Genomic DNA, 20,178 nt, shown 5'->3' on the forward strand with positions numbered 1-20,178 from the left:
CTACCTGAACTATTTCTGGAGGTCACATGTGCACATAGATATCCTGAAATTGTCACTACCATCATCTGGCTTGAAACTAGACAACTTTACTAGAATTCTTTCTTTGCTACTTGGTCAATATCCATAATCTCTCAGCCTCAATTTCATTATCTGTCAGATAGGAGGAGTTGGAAGGAGTTAATGATATAATAAATGTAAAGTACGTAACCTAGCTGCTAATAGTAGCTAATCAATAAATGATGTCCCTACTCTGATATCCAATTAGACATTTGCACCTATGGGTTCAAGACACTAATCATGGACTTGTAAAAGGAAAACAGTTTTTTAAAAGGTATTTCTAGCTTTCACTTATAATCTGAAACACCCTTATTTTGGACAGTGTCTTAATAAGAGAACTCTGTAAGAAACTGAATACTTTCTGTCAAGTATACCATTCCCTCCCCCTCAAACAATTACTCATTAAGACCTTGCTAAAGGACCTTCCTACTGAATTGCCCACTACAAAAGAAATTCTAGTAAAAGTAGATATAATTTGATTAGGACCCAATAGAGGTGAGTTTCCCCAAACTATTTTGAGATTATATTAGACTATTACTTTAGTGATAAATATTATCTGTTCCTACTTTTTGATAAAAGAACACCATGATTCCTTTTGGTGGAAATAAATACACGTATAAAGGTGAATTTACTAAAATGGAAATAATTCTTTTGAGGAAATGCAGATTAGTATAGATTAAATCTATGCTAAAATCATCTTTATTTTACTGAATCCAAGAAAAGTGGAGAAAACAAAAGAGTCTTCTAGCTAGGACCAAAACAGAAATTTATATTTTGTGTTTTATATTTTGCTGTCTTTTAAACTATATTCTATTTAAAAACAAAAACATCAAAGTATGAATTTGATTTTTTGTTTTAATTTTGATATAAGGAATACCTCCTTCTCCTCGTGGTCCACATTCTGCGGACACATCTGAGCTGCACACACCATACACATAGGCAACTTTTTCTGTAGATAATCTGAATGCTACAATGATTTGAACTGTGCCTAAAACTATTTCCATTAAATTATGTCTAATATATTATAACTGTTTATTAATAATTTATATATCATAAATTCCCTTGGAGGTTTTTTGTTGTTGTTGTTGTTGTTTTTGCTGTACACGGGCCTCTCACTGCTGTGGCCTCTCCCGTCGCGGAGCACAGGCTCCGGACGCACAGGCTCAGCGGCCATGGCTCACGGGCCCAGCTGCTCCGTGGCACGTGGGATCCCCCCGGACCGGGGCACGAACCCGTGTCCCCTGCACCGGCAGGCGGACTCCCAACCACTGCGCCACCAGGGAAGCCCTCCCTTGGAGGTTTTTAATAGCAAGTTACTAATTCCCTCTCTTGCCAAAAGTTCATGAGACATTAAGTATTTACTATTAAATATCTTCTATATTTCACCTTTGGGAATGCTGAAACGTTTCCCAATGAGGTAAGCATAAAAAAACCTGATGAGTAAGATTCCATAGAGATACATTAAAAATCCCATGACACTGAGTTTGTTTTGGTTAAAGAGCCCAGCTTTAATTGAGAAAGATAGGATTAAATGTACATCTTTACAGGAGGAGATTTTATGCAGGTAGGGTACAGAGATGATCCAAATCACAAATAAATGACTTGGTGAATTGTTACTGAGAATCTTTTGTCTGCATTGAGACTTTCACTCTCATAAGAATATTCTGAGCACCATATTAAGGGTTCTTGACAACATTTCTCCCAAGAAACTTTACCCAACTGATTATATTAACAGTCCCCACCTGTCTTTCAAGACAGGATTCTTCTCTCTCATTCAGTAGATTCATTTAACCCTTGCTTGTGTATAATATAAATATTAAGCTTGTTTAACACAAATCGAAAATGAATCAAATTAAGTGGACATGCATTTGAAATTGAGAGATTGTTTCATGTGATTTGTAACAAAAATAATGATAACAATAAAATAAGTAAGTTATTGGGGGCTTTCCATGTATTTATCAAATGTTTTACAATGCTCTCTCATTTAAATCTCTCAACAAGCCTGAAAGTAGGCAAAACTATAATTCTAATTTTATGGATTAGGAAAGTGAGGCATATAGAAGTTAAGAAAATAGGCTTCTTAATAAAAAGGAGGAAAATAAGTGACATAAAAATACTATGCATCAGAAACTTCCATTTCCTGTCAAGATGCAGTAATGGACTAGATTTACTCTCTCACCTAAAACAACCAAAAGTAGACAAAACATTTGGAGCAATTGTTTTAAGACACTGGACATCAGGCAACAAAGTATAGTGATTCCTGAGAGATGTGAAATATACAAGGTAAGCCTAAAAATTACTCTCGTTTATTGACTTGAAAGATTTGCTAGTGATGGTACAGCGAGTGAAAACCCAGGAATAACTCAGCCAGCTCACATATTTGAAGAGAAAAAGCTGAAAGTCTGGGAACACCAAAGTATTCACAGGAGAGGGTACTAGAGAGAAGAAGGCAGCATGAAGTGATAAATAGAACTCCAGAGCTATATACAGAAGGAGTGATCGGCAGAGTACTCATCAGTGTATGTATAAGGAAACCACAACATTAGAGGTAATAGTGTGCAACGGTCACAAAGGGCTGGAAATAGTGCTTATTTCCACCAACCAGAGTGGTATATTTCATGAATCATTGGAGACATTGGATACAGAAAATGGAAGGGGCTTCTCACAATAGTGAGAAATACTAAGGCCTAGAGAGCATTACTCCAGTCATGCCTAACTGGAACCAAAAGAATAAAACTGCTTTCAATAACTTAACTGTGTCCTTGAATAAAGCTCAAGAATATTTATAGAAAGACAAAGAATATTCATCACTCAAGAAGGTAAAATTTACAATGTTTGGCACATAATAAAAATTACCAGGCATGCAAAGGACGAAAATATGACCCCAGCTAAGGAGAAAAATCAATCAATCAAAACAGATCCAAAACTGATAGACTCTACAGTTAACAAAGAAAGAAAAGTAAAACAGTTATGAAACTGTATCCCATATGTTCAAAAAGTTAAGTAGTGACATTAAAGATATTATTTTTAAAAACCAAATGAAAGTTTTAGAGATAGAAACTACAATGTTTCAGATGAAAAATACATTGGGATAAGACTAACAGCCCATTAGACATTTCAGAAAAAGAGATTAGTGGACTTGAAGAAACAGCAGCAGAAACTATGGAAATAAACACAGAGAGAAAAAAGAATTTTAAAAAAAAGCAGAGCACTGTCAACATATAGGACCATTTCAAGTGGCCTAAAATACATATATTTGAAGCCTCAAAAGGGTGGGGAATATTTGAAGAAATAATGGCTCCAAAATTTACAAATTTAATGGAAAGAATATGCTCTGAGATCCAACAAGCTCAACAGAACAGAAATAAGGTAGGGGGGGATATTAAAAGCAGCCCAAGGGGTGGGAGTGGGGGAAGACAAACTTTAAGTATAGAGAAACACAGATAAAGAATGATAGCGTATTTTATGTCAGAAACAGATAGTGGAGTAATATCTTTAAAGTACTGATAGAAAAAAATTTCAATATGGAATGCTATACCCAGCCAAAATATATTTCAATAATGAAAGTGAAACAAAGATTTCTTTAGACATAGAGAAGCCAGAAGAATTCATCACCAGCAGATCTGTACTTCAAGAAATGTTAAAAAATCTCCTTCAAACACATGGAAAATAATATCACATGGAAAAATCTGATGAATCTACACAAAGAAATGAAAAGCACCTGAAATAACTCTGTGGGAAAACAGAAATTTTTCTTATTATGTAAATCTCTTTTAAAAACTTTCTAATGTTTAAACAAAACTCATCACAATACAGTGTAGGGTTTATCAATCAATAATGTAAAAAAATAAATCTATGACAATAACAATCAATGGTTAGGAAGGGGAAATTGCAAGTATACTTTTGGTAACCTTCTCACACTATACACATGAAGCAGTATAGTATCACTTGAAGACAGTCTATGACAAATTAAAGATGTATCTATAAACCCTAACATAACAACTAAATAAAACAAAAAGTTGTAGATGGTAGGCTAATAAAATGAGATAAAATGGAATCATTTTGTAAAAATCAATTAATCAAAAAGAAGGTACAAAAGGAAAAAAGGAGACAAAGAACAGATAGGAAAAGTAGGAAATAAATAGCAAGGTGATAGATTTAACCTAAACATATCAACAGCCACGCTAAACGTAAAAGGTCCAGTACTCCAATTAAAAGGCAGAGATAGCCAGATTTGATACCAAAGCACGATTCAACTCTATGCTGCCTTCAATATACTCACTATAAATATAATGACACAAATGGTTTAAAGTAAAAGAATTGAAAACTACATACCCTGCTAACACTAATAGAAAGAGACCTTGAGAAAAAAGTAGATTCCAGAGCAAAGAATATTATTAAACAAAAAGATCACCATTTCATAATGATAAAAGGATCATTTTATCAATATGATATACCAATCCTAAATATTTATATACCTAATAAAAGAGCTTTCAAATATATGAACCAAAAAGTAATAAAATTACAAGGAGAAATACATAAATACACAGTTGTAGGAGATTGTAATATTCTTCCTTCAATAATTGGTAGAAAAAGTAGATAGAAAACCAGTAAGGATATACAACAATTGACAGAAAAAGCAGACAGGAAATCAGTAAGTTGAATAGCATTATTAACAAACTTGATCTTGTTAACATTTATAGGAAACAACAGCAGAATGCACATTTTAAAGTGCACATGGGACATTTATCTAGGAATGTGGTACCATATTCTGTGTTATAAAACAAGTCTCAGTAATTTTAAAAGGATTCAGTTCATACAAGTTAGGTCTTCTGACCCAATTGTAATAAATTAGAAGTCACTAACTGGAAAATATCTAGGAAAATCCTCAAGTATTTCAAAAACAACATATTTCTAAATGGTCCATGGGTAAAAGAACAAATCAAAAGGGAAATTAGAAAGTATTTTATGATACAAAATCAAAGACAACAAAAGCAAAAATAAACAAGTGGGACTACATCAAACTAATCTAAAAAGCTTCTGGTCAGCAAAGGAAATCATCAAAAAAAAAAAAAAAAGAAAAGGCAACCTATCAAACAGAAGAAAATATTTGCAAAACACATATCTGATAAAGGGTTAATATCCAAAATATATATGGAGCTCATACAACTCAATAGCAAAACAAACAAACAAAAACTACTTAATTAAAAAATTGGCAAATAACCTGAATAGACATTTTTCCAAAGAAGACATGCAAATGGCCAACAGGTACATAAAAAGGTGCTCAGCATCACTAATGATCAGGGAAATTCAAATCCAAACTACAATGAGGCATCGCCTCACATCTGTTAGGGTAGTTATCAAAAAGACAAGAGAGAACACATTCTGTAAAAAATATTTAGAAAAGGCATGTCTTGTACACTGTTGGTGGGAATATAAACTGGTATAGCCACTATGAAAAACAGTATGTAGGCTCTTCAAATAATTAAAAATAGAACTACCATAGGATCCAGCAATCTCATTTCTGGGTATATATCCAAGAAACCATTATCTTGAAGAGATATCTGTGCTCCATGTTCATTGCAGCATTATTTACAGTAGTCAAGGTATGGAAACAACCTGTCTGCCAACTGGTGAATGGATCACTAATATGCGATGTGTGTGTGTGTGTGTGCAAGTGTATGTGTGTGTGTATGGAATATTATTCAGCACTAAGAAAAAGAAAATCCTGTCATTTGTGACAATATGGATGAACTTGAACCTGAAGGGCATGATGCTAAGTGAAATAAGCCAGACATAGAAAGGCAAATAATGCATGGTATCACTTATATGTGGAATCTATTTTAAGAAGTTGGACTCATAGAAACAGAGAGTAGAAAAGTAGTCACCAAGAGCTGGGGGATTGGGGGGGGGGAATAGGAAGAGGTTGGTAATAGGGTACAAACTATAAGATGAATAAGGTCTGAGGATCTAATGTATAACATGGTGACCACAGTTGGTAACACTGTATAGTTGAAATTTGCCTAGAGAATAGAACTTAACATACACACACACACACACACACACACACAGAGTAAATGTGTGAGGTGATAGATGTTTTAATTACTTTGATGGGGGAATTCCTTTCATAATGTATACATATCAGAGCATGACATTATACACGTTTTTAAAAAAGACACTATTCTAAACTGAATGAAAATAAAAACAATGTCAAAATCTGTGAGACGTAACTAAAGCAGTATTTAAGGGAAATTTTACAGTACTAAATAAATGTACTAGAAAAGAAGGAAGGTCTCAAATCAATTATCTCAGCTTCCACCTTAAGAACTAGAAATAGGGGAGCAAATGAAACCCAAAACAAATACAAGAAAGGCAATAATGAAGATCAGAGTGGAAATCAATGAAATACAAAACAGAAAGATAATCAGAAAACTAAATAGTTATTTAAGAAAATCTATAATACTGGTAAAGTTCTAGTCAAACTGATCATGAAAAACAGAGAATAGATAATAATTACTAATATCAGGAATCAAATTTGTGACATCACTACAATTTTACAGATATTCCAAGGATTATAAGAGAATATTACCAAACACTTTCTGCCTATACATGTGAAAATTTAGATTAAATGGACAAATTCCTTGAAAAATACAAATTAACAAATTCAAGAAGAAATGGGTAGTATGAATAGTACTATACCTATTAAATAATTTGCATTTGTAATAAAAAAATCTCCCCACAAAGGAAGCTCCAGGCCAGATGGAGTTCACTATTGAATTCTACCAAATATTTAAGGAGAAAAATAATGCAAACTCTTTCAGAAAATTGAAGGCAAGTGACTCCTTCCCAATGCATTATATGAGACCAACATTACCCTGATACTAAAATCTGATATTACAAGAAAAAAAGCTATAAACCAATGTTCCTCAAACAGAACCCATCAATGTATAAAAGGTATTATATACCTCAACCAAGTGGAGTTTATCCCAGTAATGATAGATTGGTTTACCATCAGAAAATCAATTATGAAAGACAACATATTAACAAAAAAATGACAAAAAATACATGATTGTCTCATAGAAGCAGAAAAACACTAAATAAATTCTTCATGAGCTACATGGAAACAAGTGCAAGTTTTAGTTGTATCTAATAGTAAACGTTATTCATTCAGTAATATCATCAAATATTCATTAATACCTACTAGGTACCTGAGCCTAATTCTTGGCTCAGAAAACAACAGGAAAAAATAGATGAAAACCTTCTCTCATGTCTTTGCTGCTTATATCTTTTTTTAAACAATTTTATTGGAGTATAACTGCTTTAAAATGGTGTGTTAGTTTCTGCTTTATAACAAAGTGAATCAGCTGTATGTATACACGTATCCCCATGTCCCCTCCCTCTTGAGTCTCCCTCCCACACTCCCTATCCGACCCCTCTAGGTGGTGACAAAGCACTGAGCTGATCTCCCTGTGCTATGTAGCTGCTTCCCACTACCTATCTATTTTACATCTGGTAGTGTGTATATGTCCATGCCACTCTCTCACTTCGAACCAGCTTACCCTCCCCGATCCCCGTGTCCTCAAGTCCATTCTCTATGTCTGCATCTTTATTCTTGTCCAGCCCCTGGGTTCTTCATGACCTTTTTTTTTTTTTTTTTAGATTCCATATATATGTGTTAGCATACAGTATTTGCTTTTCTCTTCCTGACTTACTTCACTCTGTATGACAGTCTCTAGGTCCATCCACCTCACTACAAATAACTCAATTTCGTTTCTTTTTATGGCTGAGTAATAGTCCATTGTATATATGTGCCACATCTTCTTTATCTATTCATCTGTCGACACACACTTAGGTTGCTTCCATTTCCTGGCTATTGTTAATAGAGCTGCAATGAACATTGTGGTACATGACTCTTTTTGAATTATGGTTTTCTCAGGGTATATGCCCAGTACTGGGATTGCTGAGTCATATGGTAGTTCTATTTTTAGTTTTTTAAGGAACCTCCATACTGTTCTCCATAGTGGCTGTATCAATTTACATTCCCACCAACAGAGCAAGAGGGTTCCCTTTTCTCCACACACACTCCAGCATTTATCGTTTGTAGATTTTTTGATGATGGCCATTCTAACCGGTGTGAGGTGATACCTCATTGTAGTTTTGATTTGCATTTCTCTAATGATGTTGAGAATCCTTTCATGTGCCTGTTGGCAATCTGTATATCTTCTTTGGAGAAATGTCTATTTAGGTCAACTGACCAAGTTTGATTGGGTTGTTTGTTTTTTTGATATTGACCTGCATGAGCAGCTTGTAAATTCTGGAGATTAATCCTTTGTCCGTTACTTCATTTGCAAGTATTTTCTCCCATTCTGAGGGTTATCTTTTCGTCTTGTTTATGGTTTCCTTTGCTATGCCAAAGGTTTTAAGTTTCATTAGGTCCCACTTGTCTCTTTTTGTTTTTATTTCCATTTCTCTAGGAGGTGGGTCAAAACGTATCTTGCTGTGATTTAGGTCAAAAGTGTTCTTCCTATGTTTTGTTCTAAGACTTTAATAGTGTCCAGTCTTACGTTTAGTTCTTAAACCCATTTTGAGTTTATTTTTGCGTATGGTGTTAGGGAGTGCTCTAATTCCATAATTTTACATGTAGCTGTCCAGTTTTACCACCACCACTTATTGAAGAGCCTGTCTTTTCTCCATTGTACATTCTTGCCTCCTTTATTAAAACTAAGGTGACCATATCTGCATGGGTTTATCTCTGGGATTTCTATCCTGTTCCATTGATCTATATTTCTCTTTTTGTGCCAGTACCATACTGTCTTCATTATTGTAGCTTTGCAGTATAGTCTAAAGTCAGGGAGCCTGATTCCTCCAGCTCTGTTTTTCTTTCTCAAGATTGCTGTGTCTATTCGGGCCTTTTGTGTTTCCAGACAAATTGTGAAACTTTTTGTTCTACTTCTCTGAAAAATGCCATTGGTAGTTTGACAGGGATTACACTGAATGTGTAGATTTCTTTGGGTAGTATAGTCATTTTCACAATGTTGATTCTTCCAATCGAAGAACAGGGTATATCTCTCCATCTGTTTGTATCATCTTTAATTTCTTTCATCAGTGTCTTATAGTTTTCTGCATACAGGTCTTTTGTCTCCTTAGGTAGGTTGATTCCTAGGTATATTATTCTTTTTGTTGCAATGGTAAATGGGAGTGTTTCCTTAATTTCACTTTCAGATTTTTCATCATTAAGGTATAGGAATGCAAGAGATTTCTGTGCATTAATTTTGTACCCTGCTACTTCACCAACTTCATTCATTAGTCCTAATAGTTTTCTGGGAGCATCTTTAGGATTCTCTATGTATAGTATCATGTAATCTGAAAACAGTGACAGCTTTACTTCTTTTCCAATTTGGATTCCTTTTATTTCTTTTTCTTCTCTGATTGCTGTGGCTAAAACTTCCAAAACTATGTTGAATAATAGTGGTGAGAATGGACAACCTTGTCTTGCTCCTGATCTTAGAAGAAATGGTATCAGTTTTTCACCATTGAGAATGATGTTGCCTGTGGGTTTGTCATATATGGCCTTTGTTATGTTGAGGTAAGTTCCCTCTTTGCCTACTTTCTGGAAGATTTTTATCATAAATGGGTGTTGAATATTGTCAAAAGCTTTTTCTGCACTTATTGAGATGATCATATGTTTTTCTCCTTCAATTTGTTAATATGGTATATCACATTGCTTGATTTGCATATATTGAAGAATCCTTGCATTCCTGGGATAAACCCCACTTAATCATGGTGTACGATCCATTTAATGTGCTCTTGGATTCTGTTTGCTAGCATTTTGTTGAGGATTTTGCATCTACGTTCATCAGTGATATTGGCCTGCAGTTTTCTTTCTTTATGACATCTTTGTCTGGTTTTGGTATCAGGGTGATGGTGGCCTCATAGAATGAGTTTGGGAGTGTTCCTCCCTCTGCTATATTTTGGAAGAGTTTGAGAAGGATATGTGTTACCTCTTCTCTAAATGTTTGATAGAATTAGCATGGGAAGCCATCTGGACCTGGGCTTTTGTTTGTTGGAAGATTTTTAATCACAGTCTCAATTTTAGTGCTTCTGATTGGTCTGTTTATATTTTCTATTTCTTCCTGGTTGAGTCTCGGAAGGTTGTCCTTTCCTAAGACTTTGTCCATTTCTTCCAGGTTGTCCATTTATTGGTATATCGTTGCTTGTAGTAATTTCTCATGATCCTTTGTATTTCTGCAGTACAGTTGTTACTTCTCCTTTTTCATTTCTAATTCTAATGATGTGAGTCTTCTCCCTTTTTTTCTTGATGAGTCTGGCTAATGGTTTATTAATTTTGTTTATCTTTCCAAAGAACCAGCCTTTAGTTTTAGCGATCTTTGCTATTGTTTCCTTCATTTCTTTTTCATTTATTTCTGATCTGATCTTTATGATCCTTCCTTCTTCTAATTTTGGGGTTTTTTTGTTCTTAATCTACCTGATTTAGGTGTAAGGTTAGGACATTTATTTGAGATGTTTCTTGTTTCTTGAGGTAGGATTGTATTGCTATAAACTTCCTCTTAAAACTGCTTTTGTTGCATCCCATAGATTTTGGGTCATTGTTTTTCACGGTCATTTGTTTCTAGGAATTTTTTTATTTCTGCTTTGATTTCTAAGTAATCTCTTGGTTATTTAGTATTGTTTAGCCACCCTGTATTTGTATTATTTACAGATTTTTTCCTGTAATTGATAGCTAGCCTCATGGCATTGTGGTCGGAAAATATACTTGATACAATTTCAATTTTCTTAAATTTACCAAGGCTTGATTGTGACCGAAGATATGATCTATCCTGGAGAATGTTCCATGAGCACTTGAGAAGAAAGTGTTTTCTGTTGTTTTTGAATGGAATGGCCTATAAATATCAATTAAGTTCATCTTATTTAATGTATCATTTAAAGCTTGTGTTTCCTTATTTATTTTCATTTTGGATGATTTGTCCATTAGTGAAAGTGGGGTGTTAAAGTCCCCTACTATCAGTGTGTTACTGTTGATTTCCCTTTTATGGCTGTTAGCATTTGCCTTATGTATTGAGGTGCTCCTATGCTGGGTCCATATATATTTATAATTGTTATATCTTCTTCTTGGATTGATCCCTTGATCATTATGTAGTGTCCTTCTTTGTCTCTTGTAATAGTCTTTATTTTAAAGTCTATTTTGTCTGGTATGAGAATTGCTACTCCAGCTTTCTTTTGATTTCCATTTGCATGGAATATCTTTTTCCATCCCCTCACTTTCAGTCTGTATGTGTCCCTCAGTCTGAAGTCCGTCTCTTGTAGACAGCATATATACAGGTCTTGTTTTTTGTATCCATTCAGCGAGTCTATGTCTTTTGGTTGGAGCATTTAATCCATTTACATTTAAGGTAATTATCAATACGTATGCTCCTATTACCATTTTCTTAATTGTTTTGTTTTTGTTTTTGTAGGTCTTTTCCTTATCTTGTGTTTCCTATGTACAGAAGTTCCTTTAGCATTTGTTGGTTTGGTGGTGTTGAATTCTGTTAGCTTTTGCTTGTCTGTAAAGGTTTTAATTTCTCCGTCGAATCTGAATGAGATCCTTGCTGGGTAGAATAATCTTGGTTGTAGGTTTTTCCCTTTCATCACTTTAAATATGTCCTGCCCCTCCCTTCTGGCTTGTAGAGTTTCTGCTGAAAGATCAGCTGCTAACCTTAGGGGGATTTCCTTGTATGTTATTTGTTGTTTTTCCTTTACTGCTTTTAAATTTTTTCTTTGTATTTAATTTTTGATAGTTTGATTAATATGGCATGTTTCTCCTTGGATTTATCCTGTATGGGACTGTCTGCATTTCCTGGACTTGATTGACTATTTCCTTTCCCGTATTAGCGAAGTTTTAAACTGTAATCTCTTTAACTATTTTCTCAGTCCCTTTCTTTTTCTTTTTTTCTTCTGGGACCCCTATAATTCAAATGTTGGTGTGCTTAATGTTGTCCCAGAGGTCTCTGAGACTGCCCTCATTTCTTTTCATTCTTTTTTCTTTATTCTGCTCTGCAGTAGTTATTTCCACTATTTTATCTTCCAGGTCACTTATCCGTTTTTCTGCCTCAGTTATTCTGTTACTGATTCCTTCTAGAGAATTTTAAATTTCATTTATTATGTCATTCACCATTGTTTGTTTGCTCTTTAGTTCTTCTAGGTCCTTGTTAAACGTTTTTTGTATTTTCTCCATTCTACTTCCAAGATTTTGGATCCTCTTTACTATCATTACTCTGAATTGTTTTTCAGGTAAACTGCCTTTTTCCTTTTCATTTGTTTGGTCTGGTGGGTTTTTACCTTGCTCCTTCACCTGCTGTGTGTTTCTCTGCCTTCTCATTTCGCTTAACTTACTGTGTTTGGGGCCTCCTTTTCACAGGCTGCAGGTTCATATTTCCCGTTGTTTTTGGTGTCTGCCTCCAGTGGTTAAGGCTGGTTCAGTGGGTTGTGTAGGCTTCCTGGTGGAGGGAACTGGTGCCTGTGTTCTGGTGGATGAGGCTGGATCTTGTCTTTCTGGTGGGCAGGACTGTGTCCGGTGGTGTGCTTTGGGGTGTCTGTGACCTTATTATGATTTTAGGCAGCTTCTCTGCTAACGGGTGGGGTTGTGTTCCTATCTTGCTAGTTGTTTGGCATAGGGTATCCAGCACTGTAGCCTGCTGGTCGTTGAGTGGGCTGGGTCTTAGCACTGAGATGGTGATCTGTGAAAGAGCTTTCGCTGTTTAATATTACGTGGAGTCGGGAGATCTGTGGTGGACCAATGTCCTGAATTCGGCTCTCCCCCCTCAGAGGCACAGGCCTGACACCCAGCCGGAGCCAAGGACCCTGTCAGCCACACGGCTCAGAAGAAAAGGGAGAAAAAAAGAAAGAATGAAAGAAAAATGAATAAATAAAATAAAATAAAATTAAGCTATAAAATAAAATTTTTTTAATTATTAAAAATAAAAAAATTAAAGAGTAATTAAAAAAAAGAAAGAAGAAAAGAAGAAAGCAAACATACCAAAGAACAAGTCCACCAGAACACAGGCACCAGTGAGTGTCTGTGAGTGCTGGTCGGCACCGATCCTCTGTGCGGGGATCTCTCCGCTTTGCCCTCCACACCCCTGTTGCTGTGCTCTCCTCCGTGGTTCCGAAGTTCGTCCCCTCCACCACACGCAGTCTCCGCCTGTGAAGGGGCTTCCTAGTGTGTGGAAACCTTTCCTCCTTCACAGCTCCCTCCCACTGGTGCAGGTCCCGTCCCTATTCTTTGTCTCTGTTTTTTTTTTTTTCTTTTGCCCTATCCAGGTATGTGGGAGTTTCTTGCCTTTTGGGAAGTCTGAGGTCTTCTGTCAGTGTCAGTAGGTGTTCTGTAGGAGTTGTTCCACATGTAGATGTATTTCTGATGTATTTGTGGGGAGGAAGGTGCTCTCCGCATCCTACTCCTCCGCCACCTTGAAGGTCTCCCCTGTTGCTTATATCTTTATTGTCATTGTCACTGCAATGTTATTGTCATTACTTTTACATTGTCGGGTTATCTTTCTTTGAACAGCAATGGCACTCTACCACCCATTTTGACTTGCCACATAGTAAGCTGCATATCCAATTGATTATGTAGAGCTTACCTTGTCTCAGTACAGACCTGTGCACATTGTATTTTTAATTTCTTAAACCTGAACTACCTTAAACACAATAATTTTCTATTTTCCTTCTTATGTAGCAGAATAAAGGCACTTAACTCTAGTGTAGTTCTAGATAACAAAACAATAATGAAAAATCATAATCCCTTATACTTGCAAAATGCTTTACACTTTTCCAAGCATTTCACATTGATTTTACCATGGTCTGATTTGGAAAACTCTGTGAGCTCACTAGAGAGGGTAATAGTATCTTCATTCTATAAATTAGAAAACTGAGATCCAGAGAAGTTAAGTGATTTATCCATCACTTATAGCTATATAATTTCTACACAAACATAGATGGTATTTTTCCATCTCCTTTAAGTTTCAGAAAGAGATGATTTCATAAATATACACCATCTTTCTTGAATGTAGTTGCACATGCCCAATTATTTCCTAAATAGTCTCCTTCAAATACACCCAATAATGAAACACTTCTAATATGGTTACTAAGCTTTCTGCCCAGTAGTAATAAAGTCCATCATAGAATGTACACACTTCTAAAGTCTTACACTGCTACATGATCAGACCATGTAAAGAGTGAGCAAGTACCCATGTGAGTAAAACTCTAGATCAGAGAACTGAGAATTCACAGTATTATTAGAATCCAAAATATAAATAATACTCATTGCACTTCCACAAAATTATTCCATTAAAATAAATTCCCTTTACTAAAGGAATTTTTAAAGTTTTATTTAGGAGTGCTTCAAAAAATAAGCTGCTCCATATCATCTTAGCTAGAAAAATATTCATCTTAATTTATTTACCAGAGACTTACTCAAAGTGCTAAAAAGTGTTCTGGATATTCTTTTACCCAATTTCAGTAAAACTGCCTCTGCACAGCTGACAGGAACAAATGAAGAAAGTTTTTCCTCTGCTATAAATAAAATACAGAAGTATGAGAAGGAGAGGGGCATTTGAATTTGGTTGATTTGCTCTTCCTCTTTTAAAAGTCACTGAATTACATGTGAAAATAATTCATCATAGTAAGTTGTTCATTAATTTCTCCAAATGGTTGCATATCTCTGGAAAACAACCTTACTCTGCCACTATTTCTGAAATAAATTATATATATATATATATATTACAAGTAATATCATTGGAGAAAACTAACAAAAGCATTAAGAGATTATGTTTCCAGGCTCATGCAGAGCTCATTTTACTTTAATTATACAGTTCTTTAATTTGGTAATTATAAAATATTCTCTTACTAATTAGTTTTAGTTACAAACTTAGGCATGTAAATTTCATACAGCTACCACTCTTTCTGACACACTGTCAGAATGTCACAGTTTTTAAATAATGACAGTACGTGGTATGGCACCACTATTTTTTAAAGAAATACATCCACAAGAACTTAATGTTCCATTGGCTTCCTCAAAAGAAAATAGATGAGGAATAAATAGTGGAATCGTTTGCCAGCTTATGAAACATGAAATTACCATGGTAAAATTTCAGATTTCACTCATCATCAGTCTTACCATCTACATCCATACCATTCTCAACTTGGAGAGAGACTTTCTACAAATCTTTAGCATGAGATTAACCTAGCAATAATAATTAAATCTCTCCCAAATGGCTAGGATTGCAACCAAATTTCTACCAGTGTAATTCCTTAAAATACAGCGAGAAGAATTTTACATATATTCATAGTGAATATTACCTATGTTGAAATGAAGATATTATTATTTACTATATATAGGATGATATGTTAACAAGCTTCTGTTTACAGAATTCATCTCATAGTGCCTTGTCTGCTGGTATATAGTTATATACAGGGACTGCATTCACATCAATGTTTGAATATTAAAACATGAGAAGTAAAAAGAGAGGATAAGATACAACAAATGAATAATCAGAGCTAGGCAACACCTCAAGGGGGAGATAAAATGAGATCAAAATGTTTATTATAAAAATAATAATATTTTATCCTGATACCACATGCACTATGTACTATTATTATCTCAGTTTTACAGGTGAGGAAACTGAGGCACAAGCAGTTAAAACACTATCCAAGGTCCAGTAGTTAGCAAGTAGTTGGGTGAAAATGCCATCCCAGGCACTCTGACTAGAGAAGGTGAATTCCCAACTTTCCTAAAAAAACTTGAAACTGTTTTGAGCTACATATTTTTTAAAATTATATAATTTATATCATTTGTATGACATCATGAACAATAAAATAAACAAGTGAAAAAATTGCAAACCCAAAACGTTTGTGTGGTTGAACAGCTTTTTGAATTATACTAATTCACGACTGACCAACACTTGCCCCTTACATTTGGATTAGCTTCCCAAACATAAAAAATTCCCTCCCCCGTCATTGCGTCTGCCATGATCCCTTCCCCACTCATCACTTCTGCTGATAGATAGGAATGTGGTGAATTGGAATCATTCTATATACAGCATGGCTTGTAGTCCTGCCCTATTCTCTTGACCTCCTTCTAGGAGAAGGATGTTCTAAGCATTCATAGAAAGATAAACAGCTCAGCATTTATCCCCACCCCTTACCTGAGAATGTCTACTTTCCCCATTAATCTCTTCCATAATGTTTTTCCTACATTTTTGAAATTAGAAATGTCTAATTCTTACCCTTTTCTTCTCCCAGTCTCCAGTAATATCTTAGATGCTAAGGCAATCAAAAACAGCCATTCTGAGGGCTTCCCTGGTGGCGCAGTGGTTGAGAGTCCGCCTGCCGATGCAGGGGACACGGGTTCATGCCCTGGTCTGGGAAGATCCCACATGCTGTGGAGCGGCTGGGCCTGTGCGCCATGGCCGCTGAGCCTGCGCATCCAGAGCCTGTGCTCCGCAACGGGAGAGGCCACAACAGTGAGAGGCCCACGTACCACACACAAAAAAAAAAAAACAGCCATTCTCCATTGGACTAGGGTTTTCAGCAAATCCATCTATATCAAGACTATCTTGCACCTGATCTACTCTTAGAACACATCCTTGAACAATCCAGGACTCAGAAGATGGGAATCTCTCAGTCTCAGTACTCCCAGCTGAAGAAGCCACAAGACTGGAACCTAGGATTGTTGGTGGCATAAAGACTATGTAGTACTAAGAAGTGGAAAGATCTGAAAAGAGTCAAAGAAAGAAAGAAAAAGAAAAAAGGATCTATGGTAGGACAAAAATAGCATCCTTTTCTTGTTTAATGAATGAATTTCTTATCTCTCTGAGACTACTATTAAATTGTTTTAATTTTCTTCTGTTCCCTGTATTAAATATATTTTTGAGGTTTTTTTTCTTTCCTGTTTGTGAGGTTTTCTTTCTTTCTTTAAAGTTCAAAGTTCTTTTGAAAGATCAGACCTTCTGGCCAGCATGTGGAAAGTAGGTGGACAATTCTCACACTTAGTATATAGAGTTTCAATTAATCCCCTATTTATCAATGCCTTTCCTCTCCCCAGCTTTCCATAACCCTGGTGTCCCAAAGTCTCAAGACTCTATGGATTAATTTCTTCAAATAATCAACTTCCCCAAACCCTGCTGGGCAAGTAGATGGGTAGTTTCCTGACTACGTAGGATGGTGAGGCCAAGAAGAGAGAGGAGTGAACTGGTGACCTGCTACTTAAATATTAACTTTCAACCAACCATTATATTCACCCTTTTGCCTTATCTCCCACTTATAATCCTTGATCCTTTAGGGGAACAAAATATCTTTCTTCTTAATGTCACCCTCCCTGTAGACACTGAGTTTGGGTTTCCTCCATGGTTCTAAGTTAGTCACCACTCCTCTACTATCCTCCTATCTTCCAAAATTTGTTGGCCTCCCTTCTCCACAATTACTCCTCTCCTATTCTCTCCCTTCTGTGGGTTTATACTTTTAGATTTTTATTGCTACTTTAATCGGGTTTCTGGAAATAATGGAGACAGATGTTTTCATTTATACACTGGAAAAAAAACCTATTCAGTATTTTGAAAAAGTAACTATCACCAATAATCTTTAGTATGTCATCAAATATAGAAATACCCTGATTTTGGCAAGAATGCCTCTGGCATTTCCCTCTATGATGCTGTCTGATTTAGATACATTTTCTTACATCATGAAGGTTATTTTATTTCTAGTTTATTAATATTTTCACCTAGGAATAGGTATTGACTTTTTTTCATGCTTTTTACTCATCTCTAGTGAGATTTTTTTCTTTTGATATATTTCTGTAATTAATTATTGTTGAATTCCTGACACGAAGCCATCCTGGTTGAGGTGAATTATTCTTTTAAGATATTGTTAAATTTAATTTGCCATACTTTACTTAGACTTTTGGCCTATATATTTATTCAAAATTCAAAAGGGATTGGTCTACAGATATATATTTTTGTGATAATTTCTGTTAGGTTTTAGATTCAGAATTATGTGACCTTCAGATTTTTAATTGGAATACTTTCTATCAATTTCTATTCACACAAAGAAGAATTTACTTTTTAAAAAATTTGAAAAACTTACTGGTAAAAACACTTTGAAGAGTAACTCTTAAATAAGGTTTTAAAAAATGTCTTCCACTTCAGATATTACCCATTTTTACTCCAAAATTATAAGTGGCCATCCACTGAATTTTTCTTGCTATCAAGTGTCACAGAGAATTAGCTTATAATTTCTATTTTTATTAAAATTTATATTTTATTTCAACCTCTTCATTCATTTAAAAAATAACCGCGGTTCGTATTTTCCCTTAGTTTTATTTCCAAAGTTTTTAAAGTATTATTTTTAAGAACCAGCTCTTGTATATATGAACTCAACCTTTCACTGTTTTTTCAAATTTTGTTTTTTATCTCATCCAATTTCCCTTTATATTTCATGTTAAGTTTCATATTTTTTAAAAGTTCCTAAAATATTTATTTTTTATAGTTTAAAGTGAAATTATTTAGCACTATATATTTGCCTGTGAGTACAGTTTTCCTGTATTTCAGGAGGGTTTTTTTCCCCTGAATAGTGTTATTATTTTCTAAATGACTCACGATTGCAGTTTGAATTGCATCTGACCCAATAGGTTTTAACTGCGTATTTCTTCCAAGTAATTGTTTATTTTTGTGTTATAGCTTGTTAATAATTTTTGGTTTTATGACACTGCGATCAGAGAAAACTGTGGTAGTATCTTTTGGCACATAACTTAATACCTAACAATATAAGCAACTAAATTTGACATCATAAACAGACTTCTCACTCTACAGTAAACATTTTGTGTCAGGATCTTTGTGTAAGTTTATCTCCTCACATTGGATGTTCTGTTAAAGGGTCCTCCACTTCTGAAATAAAGAGCAGGTCTCTACTTTCTCAGTGTTACAAGTTACACGTTGATTTCTCTGCCCATAACAAAATTATTAGCTCACGGTCTACTGTACATGAAAAGGGATAACTTCCTTTAGCTTTGACATAAAAAGCAGCCAAAATGAGAAGTGTTATTTTTCAACTACTTAAATAACCATCATCTTAACTTTTTAAAAAGTATTTTACAGATGCATTAATTGAAATCTACATATGTTCAATGATTTGCATACCGTCTCACTCCCTGGACAGGGTAGCCGGGGCAGAAATTTTTTTTTGGATTCTGCCGCCATAGTCCCCTTCCAACATTCTCCCAGGTTTAATTGGCTCAGTTATGGAATGTATTCACTAATTTTAAGTATTTTTCATTAATTTGCTTAGAAAAATTATATGCCAGAAGAAAAGCAACAATCAAGTTTAAGTGACAAGGGAGGGGATTTTTAGAAAAATCATACATACACACACAGCTATAAATTACAGACTTCTGAAAAAATGGAACATTGTCTTTTAGCTGGGAAGAGGAAGTCTCTCAGGGGAACTCTGGTCACTCAGGCCATGTTATAATATTTACTGGTCAGCTTTGTTTCCACAAGAATACTGTGGTTGTTAGTTTGAAAATGTTTAAGTAAGGGAATAATCAGGAAAATTATTTAGTATCTATATAAAGTCCTTACTCCTCTCCCAGAAAGAATTTTAGTGAGAACTTTAAAGAAAATAAATGGCACCATTTTTAAATAAGCTTAAACTTTTGAATGCATGGAAAATGTGGTCACGAAAGGTATACTGAGGCTGACAGAACTCTGTTATGTGTGTTCCAGTCCTGGCTCTCTGACCTTAGTTAGCATCTAACTCTAGAGGTTTCTCTAGACCCCCCTTTCCTGAGACACTTTGCAATGACGGTCCCCACCACACTGCTGAACTCAATTTTTGTGAGCCTACTAAATTTGCAAATGATATTGTTCTTTATTTCAGGTGATATTTATTAAGAGTTAAGTGCCAGACAACAGAGCTAGGTAGTGGAATATGGTATGATAAAGGGTAGTTATGGTGCCATCTCCAATGAACTTGTACTAAGTCAACCACTATGTCTTCACCTTGAATAGGATGATTAACTTATAATCATTATTCTAATGGGTTTTTCTTGTGCACACAACAGCCATTTTGTAC

This window comes from Hyperoodon ampullatus (genome assembly GCF_949752795.1).
Source record: "Hyperoodon ampullatus genome assembly, chromosome: 9".
NCBI classification, from domain to species: domain Eukaryota; kingdom Metazoa; phylum Chordata; class Mammalia; order Artiodactyla; family Ziphiidae; genus Hyperoodon; species Hyperoodon ampullatus.